At 43.1% G+C, this 16,319-nt stretch overlaps 4 non-coding genes across 4 annotated transcripts; 2 read left to right on the top strand and 2 right to left on the bottom strand.

Annotated features, from left to right (window-relative positions):
- The first annotated feature begins 2,406 nt into the window (after positions 1 to 2,406).
- On the top strand, positions 2,407 to 2,478 carry trnae-cuc (transfer RNA glutamic acid (anticodon CUC)). The gene has a single exon. It is a non-coding gene; the product is annotated as a tRNA-Glu (tRNA).
- A 6,626-nt stretch (positions 2,479 to 9,104) lies between these two features.
- On the bottom strand, positions 9,105 to 9,176 carry trnaq-cug (transfer RNA glutamine (anticodon CUG)). The gene has a single exon. It is a non-coding gene; the product is annotated as a tRNA-Gln (tRNA).
- An 892-nt stretch (positions 9,177 to 10,068) lies between these two features.
- trnaf-gaa (transfer RNA phenylalanine (anticodon GAA)) lies at positions 10,069 to 10,141 on the bottom strand. Its single transcript has one exon. It is a non-coding gene; the product is annotated as a tRNA-Phe (tRNA).
- Positions 10,142 to 14,951: 4,810 nt separating this feature from the next.
- On the top strand, positions 14,952 to 15,023 carry trnam-cau (transfer RNA methionine (anticodon CAU)). The gene has a single exon. It is a non-coding gene; the product is annotated as a tRNA-Met (tRNA).
- The last annotated feature ends 1,296 nt before the right edge of the window (positions 15,024 to 16,319 follow it).

Genomic DNA, 16,319 nt, shown 5'->3' with positions numbered 1-16,319 from the left:
CGTATACAGCCCCATGGGCATTACGCACTGGCCTCTTGAACCAGGGATTGTGGGTTTGAGTCCCATGATCATAACCATTCAGCAGAGTGGCGCAGCGGAAGCGTGCTGGGCCCATAACCCAGAGGTCGATGGATCGAAACCATCCTCTGCTAGAATGTTTTTTCTTGCATTATTGCCATTGTCAATCCAAATTAACCAAGCTAGTCAGTAATGTGTTGGATGATGGAAGCCGATCTTCAGCGCAAGCTCCCAGTTCCACATTTGCTTTGAATCTAGCAGCACATTTCTTTTATCCATCCTACATTGTTATTTCTTTTTTGGGGAAAAGGATAGCTGAGTAGTGAAAGAAGATGTAGGTCAAAAAAGACCCATGATTAGACATTTTGAAGCAATTTGAGTCTATTATGGGTACATAACCCCATAAGCAATATGCACAGGATACTAGCCTCCAAAATCCGGGATTGTGGATTTCAGGTCCATGGTCTAATAGGCTGAGCCACAAGGAAAATACTAATCACTAGACTTGTTGCACGTGGAATGGGCTTATATCTATTACATACAGAACTGTTCCTTAACTCTCAAGCATCAATGAGGCCTTCTTTATACGCCATAAGGCGCTGGTACAGCTAGCAGCCCGGTGTAAACGCTCTCTCTTTTTTCTCACACTTATTGTGCTTCATCTCCTATATTTTGTAAATATAGTTAGTACATTTTTTCTATTTTACTGTACGATAGGGACACGCGCTGGAATCGTTTTTAATTCAACTGTTTTTGACTTTTTTCAGCTGGATTTGAGCGTTTTTCGTCGTGTTGTTGTGATGTGAGCTAGCTCCGAGCTAGCCCCCCCGCGCCCTCCGGCCGCCGCCAAAGTACGGCGTGTTGTCGGTACACGCTTATATACACGTTTATATGAAAGAGGAACTTCATGAACGATCGGGACACGCACTGGAATCGCTTTAAAATAACTTGTTTTGACTTTATTCGGCTGGATTGAGTGTTTTCGTCGTGTCTTGGCTCTGAGTCCCCCGGCTCCGGCCCCGCCCCCCGGCCGGCGCCGTACCGCGTTTACACAAAGGAGGAACTAATGAAACTGCGGAGAACAGTCGTCTTACCCGGAGATCGTCACGTTATCCCGGCGGACATCCTAAGGAAAACGCAACGAAGCAGACAGGCTGGACGTAAACTCAGAGAGAAGAGAGGGACAAACAGGAAGTCGGTTCCCGCCGTAGTCATGGGTAACGTGAGGTCCCTTCAAAATAAAATGACGGAAATAGCGAGCCTCATGCGGTCCCAGAGGATTTACAGTTTGTGAGAGCACGGGATTGTGTGTCTGACACTCGGACCTGCAGTGTGGGGGCGCCCCAGGGCACTGTCCTCGCGCCCTTTCTCTTCACCCTTTACACTGCAGACTTCAGACATGACACGGACAGCTGTGTCCTGCAGAAGTTCTCTGATGACTCTGCCATCATCGGACTCATCACGGACGAAGATGACGCAGAGTACAGAGGACTAGCGCAGGACTTTGAGGACTGGTGTCAGCGGAACTACCTCATCAAAGCGGGGAAGACCAAGGAAATGGTGGTGGATTTCCGCAGACGCCACCCCACTGCCCCCTTACCAGTGAACATCCAGGGACGGGACATTGAGAGAATGGACTCATACAAGTACCTGGGTGTTGATCTGAACCACAAACTGGACTGGACTCATAACACAGACGCACTGTACAGGAAGAGACAGAGTCGGCTCTACCTCCTGAGGAGACTCAGGTCTTTTGGAGTGACAGGGCCACTCCTGAAGACCTTCTACGACTCTGTGGTGGCATCAGCCCTCCTGTACGGTGTGGCCTGCTGGAGCAGCAGCATCACAGAGAGGGAGAGGAAGAGGCTGGACAAAGTCATCGAGAAGTCCAGCTCCGTCCTGGGCTGTGCTCTGGACTCGGTGCAGGAGGTGGGGGACATGAGGGTCCTGGCTAGATTCACATCTATGCTGGACCATGAGTGTCATCCCCTGCAGGACACTATGTCCGCTCTGGAGAGCAGCTTCAGTGAGAGACTAATCCACCCTCGCTGTGTGAGGGAAAGGTTTCGTAGGTCTTTCCTTCCTGCTGCTGTCAGACTTTATAACAAACACTGTTAGTCCTGAACACTCGCAATACTGACCTAACCTAATACTGATGTGCAATTCCGTCATATGTGCAATTGCTGTTGGAATCCATGTGCAATTCATGTGCAATTACTGTGAAATTCATGTGCAATCTATGTGCCTTCATGACACATATTCATGTGCAATTACTGTTGTGATCACATGCAATGGTATTTATGTATTTATCTTATTATCTTATCTCATCTCATCTTATCTTATCTTATCTTTTTTACCATTAAATTAGCTCTTACCTTCTCAAATCCTTCCCATATGGTCTAGCGGTTAGGATTCCTGGCTCTCATTCAGGTGGCCCGGGTTCAACTCCAGGTATGGGAATATCTGGTCTGTCCTTCTGGAATACTTGTAGCCACATTATGTACAAGACTCACCGTGGTTACGAGTACATTCAAGCTAGACGGAGGTGAAGAGAGGCATAGAAACTTGGCATCAATTTGGGCGCAGCATGCGGAAGTTTGTAATCAACCTTCAGCTTTTCTATGCATCTATAGACTAGCAGGTTGGTTGGTGTCCCTCTAATTGCAATAAGAAATGAAGAAAAACTCTGGATTCAGAGCGCTAACCGCTATACCGTTGAACCACACCTTTCTACAGGATGTCCTGTTTTGAAAATAAGTATGACATTTGATCATTGGGCTATATCAAAGAGAGCAGCATTGAAGTAGGCAAACTTCTGCTTCATGGTTTCATTGTGTGGTGGTCATCACATCTGCCCTACACGCAGAAGGTCTTGGGTACAACATTCAGCGAAACCAAACATGTTACCAAACATGTTCATGCGAACAATGTTCCAACGAAAGCTTGCTGTTTATGTTTTATAGATCCTTTCCAGGCCATTTATGTCCTGATCTCGCAAAATATCCAATCGACCCAGCATTCCTATTCATTGTATTTTTGAGCAAAGACTAACATTCAGGTACACATGCCGAAACCCGGGATTGAACCAGGAATAACGTAGCGAGAAAATGAACTAGTTCTGTGTGTCCTTTTTTCTTTTCTTTTGATTAAACATAAAACAATACAGGACACGACCAGGGAGCAAAAATCGTAATTAAAAGAACTTAATAGTTACATAAAACATATCATAACATGACATAACATAAAAACAAAATCACATTTAAATGAAAATAGGGGGCCTACTTGGTCCAAGTCAATCAAATTAGTGCTTATCCAAATTAAGCCTGAATGTCACTGTTTTCCATTCATCCAATGTCTAATGTCTGTTACTATGTCAGTCAAGTCTTTGATCGTTGGCGTGGTTGGTGTCGAGCATTTCTTTGTGATGGCCTTTTTCTCTACAGCCAAAAGTATGTTCCAAGGGTATCCATTTATTGTGTCCATGGCAGGAGTGTTGAGGCCCAAGTACATAGTTTTAAATTTGAGTGGGATGGCAAAGTGTGATAAAATGTGAATATATGATTGTATTTCTGTGATGTATTTTATCTGCATAATAGTGATATATTATCTGCATCATTAGTCTAAGAGAAGAACGGGTGTGTGAGAAACTGGATTTGTGAAGGGGTCGTAAAGATGGCCAAAGGATGTTTACCCGAGGGGGGGTGATAACCCAGAGGAGTCTGGGTAATGTTTACCCAAGGCTTGATCTCTACGGAAAAATACCAAGTGCCTTGATGTGAGGCTGACCAATGAGAAATGTGACCCGCCTATTCCAGAATATCTAATAAAACCAACCAGCATGGGAAATAACAGGGTGAGACGTGGGGGTGAGACACAGGAGGATCACGTAAGCTGCTTACAACAGCTTGCGTGATCAGTCCCCGCGTTTTCTCCCATGCATGCCATACAAATGTCTGATCTTTCTGTGTCGTTTCATATTCTAAGTTGAATTGTGTTCTCTATGTGTTAAGGAATAGCATCGGGTGTATGTCTCATTTCTTGACATTTTCTGGTCCTATCGAGCCGGATGACAAGCAGCCCCTTCGCGGAGATTGACGGGTGAATCGGTGAAGTCTGTGCACAGCTGAAAGAAGTCCACTTTTCCCGTGGCCGCCCATCGCACCTCATTCTCCGCCAGGAGAGCGCGTCGTTTCGAAGCAGCAGGAGAACACAGGCGACAAAGAAGGTCAGACAAAATTTTGTGTGTGAAAAAGAGTTAGCCATAAAACGTTTTTATGCATTAGTTTGATATTTACTGGAAAAATATTGTAGGCTTATGGACGAGATAAGTTTCTCACATAAAGCAAGGCAGTTAGGTATTACTGAGGAAATACCCAGTTTCAAATTACTGAGGAAATATGTGTGAATGTAAGCGCTGTGCACGAGCGAAGTAAGTAAGAGAGAAGTGTGAATGTGTGAATGAGGATTAATAAGTGATTAACTAACGAGTGTGAGAATCACAATTAATCAAGGGTCACAAGGCGTTATTCTGAGAGATCTAAAATTTGCAGTCACGGGTGAATCTTAAACACCACGTTTATGTCCGGAGGAATCTAATAAGGAATTTTCTCTAGAAGCTTGACATTAACCGTGACTGTAAAGCAAGTAGCATTTCTCTCAGACGACCGAGACCACATAATGCCAGAATTATCACCCCAAACTGTAAAAAGACAAAGGAAAAGTTATAGAGGATTTTGGAGGGAGACTTCCAGCGTGCTCAGATGACGTGGCAGAGAGGGGGAGATAAGGGGGGTCAACAAGACAGGAGAATGGGGAGAAAGCACTCAGAGGACGCTCTGAATGAATGAATTAGGGACTAAACTCAGCTATTTTAAATTTTAGTCTGTAGAACAAATTTAAGGGTTTTGTTTGATTGACAACAATCAATTATAAAGATTTCATTAAACTTGATAAGAGATGAAGATGAATTCAGATTTTTATAGATGGCCAATATTTTGGGGAATGTGATCACAGACAGGACACTTCCTGTCCCCGACATAGATGACAAAAGTTGTGTTTTTACGGTATCGTGTTTTTTTGAGTGCACAGAACAAACCTACGTTTTGTTTTGTTTTATTTTTGGATTTGACAAAAAATATTTTTTGGACTTAATGCATGACTAGATCAAAGTACAGGACGAAAAGACAGAAGTGTTTTTAAATTTAGAATCAAATGCAGGCACAGGCCTGGTGTGATAATGTGGGTAAATTAATGACTACTGATGTTTTTGGACAGTAGAATGGGCAGTAAGTAAAGTGAAAAGTTATATCAGTAACTTATTTATTTGTATTATCATGAGGAAACCTCGTATTGCGATGTAGACGTAAGTGAGGGAATAAGTTAAATAGTGACGTGCCAATGTCCTCCTTGGAAAGACATGAATGGGTCATTAACTAAAGACAACAGGACACCAAGTCATAAAGATAGTCAGAGATAAGGGGCTATTGACTGGCAAAGAATCTGGAGAGGACTCAGGATGGAGCAGATGTCGTTATCTTTACGTATCACAGTGACAATTAACAGCAACTCCACCTCAGGGGGGGTTGACGTGATGGGTAATAGGAAAAGTTAAAATTAACAGGGAAAGAATTTGACATTCTAAAGTAAATACCTGAAGGATTGTTGAGATTCAATCAAGAATTGAATAGATTTAAATAAGACAATATCATCTAAATTTAGACGCTATAGAAGTTATGAAAACCAGTGATAATAGGACTTAAACATTATAGGACTCAGGACGGAGGCAAGAGATGGTTAGACTGATAAAATGACGTGCCTTATGGATAAGGGGAAGGTTTAGAATCATTTTGATTGTTAATACACATATAGACTTGCTAGAACAAACTAATACACAATGTTTGTAAAGCACCACATGAGCAGGTGTGAGAGATTGAGTTTGAATCTCACCTGAAGCACATATAAAAGATTAGCACATATTACATTAGATGTGTGACTTTATGCAGGCCACACAAACAGAGGAGATGTGAAATTATTAATTATGTGAAGAATTCTAAGTTGTGAACTGACCCTTATGGCCAGCTCAACGGGGGAATTATTGAGATAATTATTATTGTTTGATGTATTTGTAGTTGTATTGCACATACACACACACATACATACATACGCGCGCACACGTGGACAACCAAACATTTAGAGTTTGAAACTTTTAGAGTTTGAAACAAATGGTGGTAAAACAGATTTACAAGTTACAGATCGCAGAGGCAGTGTCGGATTACAGACACACAGGGTGGGGGCCCAGCGCCGTGGAAGGGGGGCTCAGCCAGGGATGTGACCACTGAACTGTGAAAAGTCAAGAGGTGACATTGCGGAGTGGAGTGACAGACGCAATTCCATCTCTTCCTTGATTACATCCTGGATTAGTGAACGTTGTAAACTATCTGGATTATTGAATTTTGGTTAAATGTAGAAGTTTGAGAAATGGGCAAAGCCATATCTCAAAAAGGAGGGCTATTGTACGTGTAAACAAATATTCCGAATCAAAAATTACTAAAAAAAAAATTGTAAACAAGAAAACTGAAATACACTGAATTGTCGAAAAGACTTTATCACCGCAGAGAACGTGTTGGAGATGTGGTGTTTACAGAAACGAGCCAAGTGGACGAGCAAGGTGGACGGAGCCACATCGTGTCGTCCTCACACCGACCATTGGAGGGACGAGAACATGGGTGCTCTCATGGGAAAGTGAGAGAAATGTCTGGACAACACAGCGGCAGATCCTTAACATCGCAGACGCAGGACTTTGTTTGTATTCTTCGTTTCTGTATGCAGAGACGACAGACAGATTCGTGTAGGCAAAGTACTATACTCTGCTACGATGAACGAGAGCCAGAGGCTACGGTGCGCAGAGTACCATACTCTGTGAAAAAGAATCAACGAGTTATCATCATCAAGTGATGACGGTAATATGGGTGCTGAACACCTGTATTATGCACCGGACAATCGGGACAATCGGGACAATCGATCAACATACACAACTGTGTATACCGGGAAATGAAACATACACAGACCTGGAATAGAGGGAAGCAAATAAGTGATCAACTTGAAAGGTTATGAAATGCATGATGTGTAATAATGTACAATGTATAATTGACATGACAGAGGCTGAAGAAACACAATGGCATATTATACAGCCACTGTTGTTTGCACGAACAGAGTGTATTTTTTATCTGCTACAACATAACTACATGTAATGTTAATGAGATTATGAATTGAGATGGGAAATGTACCAGTTCATATGTGTCATAGGTGTGACCGAAGCGAGCAGCGGGAGGAGGTCTCTTAAGAAACCAAGCAAGGACGTATGGTGATGTGGGGACACTTGTGGGACGTTGTGCCTATGTATCGCTTTTGTGATCAGCATCACCCAGAACCATACCGCAGGGTCAAGGGCGAGAGGTTAGTGGACAATCTGGTCCCAGTAGCACCTGATACTACGTATTTGATTCTATTGGGGTGTCCAGAGAGGTCCCTGACGAGTCAAAGTGACTGACCAGAGAGCAGCGGGTTTAAGGGCTTTCCGCTTGTACTTCTATATTTCCCATCACACCGCACAAAATATAGACAAGATAAATTGTCTGTTTGTCAAATTACAGAGATTGACCAATCTGACTCAAAATTTAGGACAGTAATGCTGTAGAAATGTTGTGGGCCGAGAGAAAAGAAGTGTGTTCAATGTTGAGAAATGTGCATAGACTTTTTGAGTGTAAAAGTGTCATTTTAACACCTATATGAAAGACATGTTGAAAACTGAAAAGAGTAATGTGTTTGGCATATGAGACAGTAGACTAATGCTTTGATAAACAGGAGGGAAATGTGATAAAATGTGAATATATGATTATATTTCTGTGATGTATTTTATCTGCATAATAGTGATATATTATCTGCATCATTAGTCTAAGAGAAGAACGGGTGTGTGACAAACTGGATTTGTGAAGGGGTCGTAAAGATGGCCAAAGGATGTTTACCAGAGGGGGGGTGATAACCCAGAGGAGTCTGGGTAATGTTTACCCAAGGCTTGATCTCTACGGAAAAATACCAAGTGCCTTGATGTGAAGCTGACCAATGAGAAATGTGACCCGCCTATTCCAGAATATCTAATAAAACCAACCAGCATGGGAAATAACAGGGTGAGACGCGGGGGTGAGACGCAGGAGGATCACGTAAGCTGCTTACAACAGCTTGCGTGATCAGTCCCCGCGTTTTCTCCCATGCATGCCATACAAATGTCTGATCTTTCTGTGTCGTTTCATATTCTAAGTTGAATTGTGTTCTCTATGTGTTAAGGAATAGCATCGGGTGTATGTCTCATTTCTTGACACAAAGTCAAAAACAGTCTGCAGTGCCCTGTGAATTTCAGTCCATTATTTTTGAGCAACAGCACAGCCCCAAAACACCTGATAGTGGTTTGCCTGCTGGGTTCTCCAGCAGTTAGCATTTCCTTGTGAATAATGGGCACTTTGACATGGTGTGGTGAAAAAACATATTTTTCCCCTTCAGGCATGTGATTTTGTGGTCTTCCTTAGGGCTGTTCCTACATTTCCACACTCTTGGTCAGACAAAACCAGGTTAACTTCTCGTTCCCATTGGTTTAGAATATACTTAGCAGAACGTTGTCCAGATTACCAATGCATTGAGATCATTTAGAAATGATTCCCCTCGCAAGTTCTGATTGATTGGTTTCAACAAAGATTACTGTCAGAGGATTATAGTGGTCATTTCTTTGTTTCATTTCTTGCTTATAATAAGTCCTATAAAAGTCCTGTCTCTCCAAGTCAAAGGATTCCTTCAACACATCAATGCTTTTCATTTGAGTTTCTTTTGCAATGCGGTGAAACGTTTACGCCTTTTGTAATCCAGGCGTTGAATCATAAGCTTGGTCATAAGAAAACCAACACCAGATTTTAACAGCTTTGTTTAGTTTGTATGCTTTGGTTGGCTCCTTTCAGGGGGTAAGCACAGATTTTACCCAAAGATTCTTCTTGTTTCTGCACTTTTTCAAAAGAGTAACGCTGCTCTCGGGGCACTCAAGGTTCCACCGAGATTTGAACTCGGATCGCTGGATTCAGAGTCCAGAGTGCTAACCATTACACCATGGAACCGCAGACTGGTCATTGGAAGGATAACTTTCATCCAAATCTATAAGTCTTTACATCAATCATCCCTTGCCAAAAAAATGAGAAACAAGGAGTGCAAACAGTGCAAATAATCTTGATGTGCAGCAATACTTTTCCCTCTCTTAATGCAAAGTGTAGCAGCAGTAAACTTGAGGGGGAAAGGTATGGGTTTGAGGGCTCTTCTTGTGGGCTTTTCTGTCCTTGTAAATATTTTTCATAGACAAAAGAGTAGGCATTTCCTGTTTACTAAACAGGCCCTTTGACCAAGGAAGCCGCAGCGCCATAATGATTTCCTGGTTTCCTTACATAATTAGATACAGTGGTTACTTCTGTGATTGTATTTCTTGCTTGCTCTGGCAAGGTGCGCAGTCGTCCCTGGGTGGGCTCCAACCACCAACCTTTCGGTTAACAGCCGAACGCGCTAGCCGATTGCGCCACAGAGATGCATATCCATAAAAGACTTGTCCCTCTAATTGCAATAAGAAATGAAGAAAAACTCTGGATTCAGAGCGCTAACGGCTATACCGTTGAACCACACCTTTCTACCGGATGTCCTGTTTTGAAAATAAGTATGACATTTGATCATTGGGCTATATCAAAGAGAGCAGCATTGAAGTAGGCAAACTTCTGCTTCATGGTTTCATTGTGTGGTGGTCATCACATCTGCCCTACACGCAGAAGGTCTTGGGTACAACATTCAGCGAAACCAAACATGTTACCAAACATGTTCATGCTAACAATGTTCCAATGAAAGCATGCTGTTTATGTTTTATAGATCCTTTCCAGGCCATTTATGTCCTGATCTCGCAAAATATCCAATAGACCCAGCATTCCTATTCATTGTATTTTTGAGCAAAGACTAACATTCAGGTACACCTGCCGAAACCCGGGATTGAACCAGGGACCTTTAGATATTCAGTCTAACGCTCTCCCAACTGAGCTATTTCGGCTACTTTATCGAATAAATTAGGCAAGGGAGGGAAACGTGTGGCATAACGTAGCGAGAAAATGAACTATTTCTGTGTGTCCTTTTTTCTTTTCTTTCGATTAAACACTCTACACTCTTGGTCAGACAAAACCAGGTTCACTTCTCGTACCCATTGGTTTATCTTCTTTACCATGAAATCAACTCTTACCCTCTCAAAGCCTTCCCATATGGTCTAGCGGTTAGGATTCCTGACTCTCATCCAGGGGCCAGCCGTGGATAGTGGGCATAGAGCGCCAGCCAATCAGAATGAGCCTGTGTGCCATGTGCCACTGTGATGAAGGCCAACCAATCAGAATGCAGAGATTCGTGTTCGTTCACAAATTCATCTCAAGAAACCAGAGTTCAATTCCTGCTGTGCCCAGAAGAAGAGGAACGTTTCAAAGGATCAAAACTTTAAATGTACAAAGTTTATGAGTTCAAACATTAAATGTATAAAGTTTATGAGTTGGTGTGTCAGTTTGCACTTGTTAAAAGGTCAGATCATGAGAAGGACTCACATGCAGCTACTGGTACTGATTTGCAATTTTAATAAAATCACAAATTGATCACAAATAGTGATTTCTGCTTCACCTTAAGAGATTTACCCACGTCACACCTTCTGCATAAATAAACTTGGAGTGGGTCAGAAAACTCCAGGTGTTTAGTCCGCAGGGGTCAGAGGTCACACTATCACATCTCTAACACTGCAGCACTGAACTGTACTATTGTGTTCAGTTTATGTTCTGCAGAGAAATAAAACATTGACTCATATTGTTAATGATATGATATCTCAATCATTTAAATAATATTGTTGTATTGTTATATTGGAAAGAAAACACAAAAAAACATGTACTTTTAAGAATATTTATTGACAGGGAAAATACCAGAAATATTAAGTTTAATTTATTTACACTTCAGACAGCATTCATTACTTGACAGTAGTATTTACATTAAATATACAGATATATAGAGTCCAGGGAAGTATGTGTGGATGTGAGGACTGTGCGGGGCCTGCTTCAGCACCAGTTTGCAGAACCTGCACGTTCTCCCTGGGGCAGAACCTTCACGTTCTCCCTGGGGCAGAACCTGCACGTTCTCCCTGGGGCAGGTGACTCCTCTCTCTTCCTCTTCTGTTGCTTCCTTTCCTCCTCTCTCTGTCTTGTGGCCTCCAGCTCCCTCTGGAAGAACTCTGTGTCCACAATGTCCTTAAAGGTGGTGTTTCTTCAGGGCTGCTGCTCAGGGCGTCCTGAGAAAGAGACGGTGATGGTCAGAGCTGTAGGAGACGAGGTGATGGTCGTGGTGACGACAGTTGTCGTGGTGACGACAGGCAGAGTTGTGGTGCTGCCAGAGTGTCTGTGTTTGCTCCAGCTTTTTCGGGCTGATGTTGAGTGAAGATGATGCATTTAATAATTTGATGTGATGATGATGTAATGACAAATATGTAGTTTTGTGGTCGGGTGTAGCGCGCTGTTGGCTGATTGGCTCAGGGGCAGTGGAGGGGGAGGCGGCCTGTTGTGACGACTGCGGCTGAAGCTTCACTGGAGGAGGAACTACAGAACAAAACAGATGAATGTTTTAGTGATAAGCAACACGTGTGCACATGAAATACAACACATGACACACATTTAGAACCACTGCACTGGCTGTGAAACTACAGTCAGCATGAAGTATTCATCTGTTCACTCTGTGATGGTTTGACTGAGACAGACACAGACACACATGGAGCATGAAGCATTCATCTGTTCACTCTGTGATGGTTTGACTGAGACAGACACAGACACACATGGAGCATGAAGCATTCATCTGTTCACTCTGTGATGGTTTGACTGAGACAGACACAGACACACATGGAGCTCACTCACTTTGGGTTGTCTCTTCTCCAGGAGCATCAGATGCAGAATGTGTGGGACGAGCTGCATCTGAAACAACCAAAACACCACAATATAGGTTTATGTTTGTTTAGATTATTCTATTAAAATGTCAGACCTGGAGCTGAAGTACTTCCAGACTCGGGCAGAACAAACCTCAGCTCCTGTGGAAGTGGCACTGGAGGCTTAAGGGGCAGCACATCTGCAGCAGCTGAAGAGAGGAAAGAAATATATGATACGTTTGATCAACTTTGATCTTACAGTGAATAAGCAACAAGTAAAAGCTCTTACATCCTGTGGTTCCTCCAGAACAGTTGCTGTAAGAGAAGAAGAAGAATAATGAGTCATATTTAGCTGTTAGTAACAACACACACTTACATTTGACCTGTTGTTTATATCATAAGTAAGTTTATATTGCTGTTTTATTTAGCAATGTTAGTGTGAATGAGCAGAAGAAGCTCTCACTCATTCATATTGAACACCAGATAATATGACTTACTCTCATCACAGATGCATGAATTCAGAGCAGGACCTGAACAGGGTCAGGAACAACTGAACTCATGCACAGGACAGAACGTGTCCCAAAGTGTCTTTCATGGCAGGACATCTGTGTGTGAACTTCTGTAAACCTGAGGATGATGGAGCTCAGCAGCGACTGGACACGGCTGGAATAAAAGACAAACCTTTTTAACACATGATAAATCCAAAATGGAGCTTAAGCGTTACAGACACATTACACACATCCACGTGTTGTTTGGACGGAGATGCTGAGCATTGTCCTCTCCAGCGCGTCCTCTTCAGCCACTACTAAAGGAAAAGACATGAAATGAAACAGAAGTGACTGCTCCTCTACACGGTGTGACTCTGTGTGACTCCACACAAACCAAGAACACACGATTTATGTAGTTATACTCACCCAAGGGCTCACGAGGAGAGCTGGTGGGGACACGAGTGGGTGGAAAAGAGGACAGGGCAGAGGAGGACAGGAGAGAGGAGGACAGGACAGAGGAGGACAGGGCAGAGGAGGACAGGACAGAGGAGGACAGGACAGAGGAGGACAGGGCAGAGGAGGACAGGACAGAGGAGGACAGGACAGAGGAGTACGGGGCAGAGGAGGACGGGGCAGAGGACAGGACAGAGGAGGATGGGGCAGAGGAGGACAGGAGGAATTGTTGAGTCATTCATATGGATTTTGGCTCTTGTTTATAGTCTGTTGCTAGGTAACAGTTGTGGAATGTCCTCCACATTAACATGAAGTGAAGGCATTTCCCCATTGTGGGACAAAGTCTCTCTTACTTGTGATGAATTGTTGAAGCTACAACTACTTTTATGCACAATAAGAGACAACACAACACACAGATCACGTAATATTGCACCTTATATAAAACTGCACAACTGCAAACCTTTAAATGTAATAAAGTTTAACTTCACAGGGCTGAATATCACACAAAACTGACAGAAAAGTCGCGTTTAGTTGTTCAACAGAGACATGGAAGTAGCAGTGACTTTATGTGACTAAAAACACAGTTTCAAAAGTGCAAAACACAAGACGAACTTTACCTGAAAACGTCTTCAAATGCCCGTTATAAATGCCACAAAATACGAGTGTTCTGGGGCAGTAAAATGTCCATAAGAAGGTGAAAACAGGAGCAGATCTAGTGCTAAACTTGTCCAGGTCGCACTGAATGAATGACGTCACTCTGCATTCAAACATGGCGCGCTCTCGCCACAGCGCCGCCGCTGGCCAAAAGTATATTACATCCGTAGTGGTTTAACACTACCATAGGAAATGAATGGGATTCTGTTTAGGGCTGTTTAGCTAAAGAATCCAGGTGGCCCGGGTTCAACTCCCGGTATGGGAATATCTAGTCTGTCCTGCTGGAACACTTGTAGCTGCATTATGTACAAGACTCGCTGTGGTTACGAGTACATTCAAGCTGGACGGAGGTGAAGAGAGGCATAGAAACATGGTATCGATTTGGGCGCAGCATGTGAAAATTTGTAATCAACCTTTAGCTTTTCTATGCATCTATAGACTAGCAGGTTGGTTGGTGTTTCTTTTTGGAGCATTTCTCTTAGACAATTGCCAGATTACACTGCAGTGAATTTTAGAGACCTTCACTGAAATATTTCAAATCAGCACATGTGGTGATTCAGTGCAAGCTCCCAGTCCCGCATTACCTTTGAACCTTGCAGCACTTATAAAATTCAAACAATATTATTTCATCCATCCACACTACCTGCAGGAAGGTGAGACAAAGTGGCCCATTCAGGCAGCCTGGGCGACATTCCCAACTTCCAGTATAGGTATGTCTCGCCAAACCTGAGCTTAGAATGCTTAGTAAAACATGCTGTCTCCATGAATTCATGGAGAGTTAAATCTGGTAATGTAATTGCGCTAGTTTCAGAAAATAATGTGGGTAATTTCCACTTTCTTAAACACAGTTTAAAGGTGTATTGTTGTTGTGGCCGAGAGGTTAAGGCGATGGACTTGAAATCCATTGGGTTCGATTCCTGTCAGCAACGTGTGTTTAGCAGCACAGATTTTGAGATTGCGTTCTATTCTATAAACCAGCATGTTTGGTGATGTTTAATTTCGGAGCCATTCTTTCAGAACGAGGGCATGTATGAAATCCTTGTTTCAATCCCCTGCATCTCCATTCAATATTCTGTTGATGGCACAAAGTGAAAAGTGTTGACTCCAGGTCTTGCTTGGAAAATAATCATGACAGGCAAGAGATGGTTATGTAGCTCAGTGTTAGAGCACAGTCTTTCGTAGCAAGATCCCAGTTCCACATTCCTTTAAAATTAGATTTCATATTTTGAAGCAATTTGAGTCTATTAGACGTATACAGCCCCATGGGCATTACGCACTGGCCTCTTGAACCGGGATTGTGGGTTTGAGTCCCATGATCATAGCCATTCAGCAGAGTGGCGCAGCGGTAGCGTGCTGGGCCCATAACCCAGAGGTCGATGGATCGAAACCATCCTCTGCTAGATTTTTTTTTACTTGCATTATTGCGATTGTCAATCCAAATGAACCAAGCTAGTCAGTAATGTGTTGGATGATGGAAGCCGATCTTCAGCGCAAGCTCCCAGTTCCACATTTGCTTTGAATCTAGCAGCACATTTCTTTTTTCCATCCTATATTGTTATTTCTTTTTTGGGGAAAAGGATAGCTGAGTAGTGAAAGAAGATGTAGGTCAAAAAAGACCCATGAATAGACATTTTGAAGCAATTTGAGTCTATTATGGGTACATAACCCCATAAGCAATATGCACAGGATACTAGCCTCCAAAATCCGGGATTGTGGATTTCAGGTCCATGGTCTAATAGGCTGAGCCACAAGGAAAATACTAATCCCTAGACTTGTTGCACGTGGAATGGGCTTATATCTATTACATACAGAACTGTTCCTTAACTCTCAAGCATCAATGAGGCCTTCTTTATACGTCATAAGGCGCTGGTACAGCTAGCAGCCCGGTGTAAACGCTCTCTCTTTTTTCTCACACTTATTGTGCTTTATCTCCTATATTTTGTAAATATAGTTAGTATATTTTTTCTATTTTACTGTAGGATAGGGACACGCGCTGGAATCATTTTTAATTCAACTGTTTTTGACTTTATTCGGCTGGATTGAGTGTTTTCGTCGTGTCGTGGCGATGTGTCTTGGCTCTGAGTCGGCGCCGTACCGCGCTTACACAAAGGAGGAACTAATGAAACTGCGGAGAACAGTCGTCTTACCCGGAGATCTTCACGTTATCCCGGCGGACATCATAAGGAAAACGCAACGAAGCAGACGGGCTGGACGTAAACTCCGAGAGAAGAGAGGGACAAACAGGAAGTCGGTTCCCGCCGTAGTCATGGGTAACGTGAGGTCCCTTCAAAATAAAATGACGGAAATAGCGAGCCTCATGCGGTCCCAGAGGATTTATAGGGACAGCAGTGTCTTGATTTTCACAGAGACCTGGTTAACAGCAGAAATGCCAGACTCTATTGTAGGTTTGGACAATTTTCATCTGCTGCGGGCGGACAGAACGAGAGAATGCGGGAAGAAAAGATATATTATCTGCCCCGGGAGTTCTCACATGTGATTTTGATCGCAGTCTATGTGGCCCCGTCTGCCAATGCTGAATATGCTTGTGAAGCACTGCTCTCCTGCACTTGTAGGCTGCAAACACAGCACCCACAGGCTCTCTCCTCGTCTCTGGTGACTTTAACCACGCTTCTCCCTCTTCTGTTCTACCAACATACACCCAGTATGTTACCTGCCCCACCAGAAACAATAGAACA

Source organism: Eucyclogobius newberryi, unplaced genomic scaffold, assembly GCF_026437365.1.
Source record: "Eucyclogobius newberryi isolate DKJ021-1_F unplaced genomic scaffold, fEucNew1.0.hap1 SCAF_46, whole genome shotgun sequence".
Lineage (NCBI taxonomy): Eukaryota > Metazoa > Chordata > Actinopteri > Gobiiformes > Gobiidae > Eucyclogobius > Eucyclogobius newberryi.
The sequence above is the reverse complement of the archived record's forward strand: the minus strand, read 5'-3'. Positions and strand labels throughout refer to the sequence as shown.